At 49.4% G+C, this 3036-nt stretch overlaps 1 long non-coding RNA gene across 1 annotated transcript in view; it reads left to right on the forward strand.

Moving 5' to 3' along the window:
• Nucleotides 1–2686: 2686 nt before the first annotated feature.
• Nucleotides 2687–3036, forward strand: part of LOC102029201 — a 5114-nt gene continuing 4764 nt past the window's right edge. Inside the window, exon 1 of the long non-coding RNA XR_261159.2 lies at nt 2687–2716. This is a non-coding gene — a long non-coding RNA (uncharacterized LOC102029201). The remainder of the gene's footprint in view (nt 2717–3036) is intronic.

Consider the following 3036-nt stretch of genomic DNA (forward strand, 5'->3'; position numbering starts at 1 on the left):
TATTTGGCCAATGTGAGGACCCATGTGAGGCCTATAAGCTCTGCCTTTTATGAAGCTGTCCCAGGTGGCAATAGACTAGACTCTTATTTTGGATTTGTCGACTATGGTGTATCCTGCCCTCTTTTGGGTATCTGTGTTGATTGAGCTGCCATCTATGAACCATGTGTCAGAGGCCACAGGAAGAGGTGTGTCATGAATGTGGAGGAAGGGGATTGGAGTTATCTGTAAAACCTCAACACAGTCATGGTAGGGACTCTCATCAGAGATAGTCAAGTGGTCAGGATGAAGGGGCTGCTAGTAGAGATAGCAACTGAGGGGTCTTGTATGAGTAACAGATGGACCTGTTGTAGGCAGGAAGGAGTCATTAGGGTGGGGAGTGTTCTGTGTGTTATGAGCTCATTAGGGTGATGTGGTGTATGGACAGTGATTAATTGTCCTAAAGTGAAATTTTGCCCCATGTTAATATGGTTGCTGCAGCAAGGGCCCAAAGACAGGAGGCCCAGCCACATACTGTATTGTTTAACTGTTTTGAAAGGTATGCTACTGCTTGAAAAGGTCATTTTTTGTGTCCTAGAACTCCCACAGCACTGTGGCCCTGAAAGGTAGTATACAGAATGAAGGATTGGATTGGGTTTGGAAGATTAAGAACTGGGGCTCCAAGAAGATACCTTGATGGGGTCCACTTCAGTGGCTAGACCAAGCAGGTCAGCTAACAATGAGTCCAGCAGCAGCAATGAAGTATCCTGTGAGGGTACAGAGTTAGATGACTTACCCACTCCCTGGCGGACAGGCAGTTGGACTTCTAGTGAACCTCAAGATTGCAGATGGGACAAGGTCCCGGTGGTGGCTGCAGGTTGGCACAGGCTCATGCCCAGTGTCCTTCCTTGCTGCACTTAAAGCATGGCAGGGAGGTTGGTTGGCACAGCTTTATTTTGGTTTAGCTGTAAAAGGAGCTCTGAGTGTCACAACCAAAAGTTGGCATTTAAGTTTGGTATGTATTTGTTTGTCTTGGTTTTTTGGGGTTTTTTGTTGTTGTTGTTCCTGTTATTGAAGACATGGAAGGCCAGATTAAGATCTCCCTGTGAGGTTTGAGGGCCAAGCTCAGTCTTTTTTAATTTTGTTCAAATGTCACAGGCAGATTAGTAAATGATATGGGAATTGATGAGGGCTATATCCACAGGGGATTGAGGATCTACACTAGTATATTTGGTTAAAGTATGAGTAAGGCAGATCAATTCTCAGCCTTTTGGCTAAGATGTAGTAAGGCAGGAGAGGAGCTCCACAGGATTTTCATCAGCATATTGGGTCTGTTCATGAAGTTTATGATTAGTTTGTGAGAAATTTTGTTAAGGCCCAAGATTATGCAACCAATCATGACATTTATGCACTGCAAGCCATTATTTCCCTGATAATCCCAGTGGGGGTCCACATTTGGCACTGCAGCAGCCCCAGTGGGATGGTCAGGATTAGTCTGATGTCTGTGGTCTGCCTCAGCCTGAGCCACTTCCCACAGCTGAGTTTTTGTTGACGGGAGAGAGTGGATGTAAAGATAATACAGAGATCTTTGTAATGTAAATCATAGAAATTAACTACAAATTGTAATTCTTTAATATAGTTATGGGGATCTGCAGAGAAGGATCCTAATCTATGAGAGCTTTGAGTAAAAGCAATGTGAAGGCAAACTAGTCCCTCAGGGTTAGCCTGCTCAAGGGGTTGAGGTTGAGAAAATGGTAGCTGACTATAAGATGGCTACAAGATGGCTGACAGGAGATGGCGGCTGACTAGGAGATGGTGAGGGGTGGGAGACCAGGTGTGGTGTGCTGGAGGAGAAAATGGTGCCAGAAGGGTAGAGGAGGAACTGGAGATGATGGAGGGTGAGGGATGACACACAGATAGAATGGGGCAACAGGTTGAAGAGATTGAGTGGGTTGAACTTGTGGAAACGTGGAGGGGCAGTGAAACCAGAAGGGACATCCTCAAGAGGGTCTGGAGGGGTATCAGATGTGGGTTTTGACAATGTGGTGCAGGCAAGAGTATTTGAGCCACCTCACATGGCTGAATGAGGGAGGGACATGCCCTGAGAGCAATAAAGGCTTGCATATAAGGGATTTCTGATCATTTGCAGTAGTGAAAGTTGTCTAAGTCACGGAGGACACTAAAATCAATGTTCCCTCCTGGGGCCAGTAGTTGCCATTATCAAGTTTGTATTGAGGCCAGGCCATCAATTGTTCTGGTCTGACAGTCTCTCAGGGACCTAGGGTGTGTACATTTTTTAAGAGAAACCCAAGCAGAGTGTGTTTTTGGAGGTGGTAAGGAATGTTTCCCATAGTGACCAAACCAGAAGTGAGCCAAAGGCATAAGCTGGTCACAACCCCTACGAAGATGGTCACCTTTGTTGGGGTGTGATACAGAAATGTCTGTGCGCCCCGTTCGTCATCACCTAAGGGACAAAGGGACATCCTGAAGGACAGCCGTGAGCGAGTCCTGACATGGGCCCACGATTTTTGCAGAAAGTGCGGCAGCAGTTCCTGCAGTGCAGAGTGGCTCACCTGTGAGAGATGAAGTGGACCCGTGCTGGATGGAGGCTGGCAATGGCAAGGGCAGAGGGCAGAGAAGGAGAGGCGTGGCTTGTTGGTGGGGAGCTCAAACTGGGGCGACTCCAGGAGTCACAGCACCAAAATGTTAGGTTCGGCACCAGGTCGAGCACTAGACAGAGGTAGGAAAGCAAGCCTTCCCCGACGGTAAGGGTCCTGCGAGGACGGCACAGGCCCTCGCGGAGGAAAGCCGGGAGGGCTTCCACCGGGTTGACTGGGGCAGAGTTCACAGGGGAGGGCGAGGTGTCCGGTAAGTTCATTTCTGGACTAGAAGGGGAAGAAGACAGGCGACCGCCATGGCGGCCCCGGCAAGGTTCCACAGGACAGAAACCACCCTCAAGGAGCTCCACGCCTTCCAGGAGGGCGCGGCCTCGCGGCAGTGTCCCGCCTCGGGCGGCCCGAAGGCGGGGAAGGCCGCGGGCCCGCGGGGCTGGAGCCGTCG

Source organism: Chinchilla lanigera, unplaced genomic scaffold, assembly GCF_000276665.1.
Source record: "Chinchilla lanigera isolate Chin_1 unplaced genomic scaffold, ChiLan1.0 scaffold00024, whole genome shotgun sequence".
Classification (NCBI taxonomy): domain Eukaryota; kingdom Metazoa; phylum Chordata; class Mammalia; order Rodentia; family Chinchillidae; genus Chinchilla; species Chinchilla lanigera.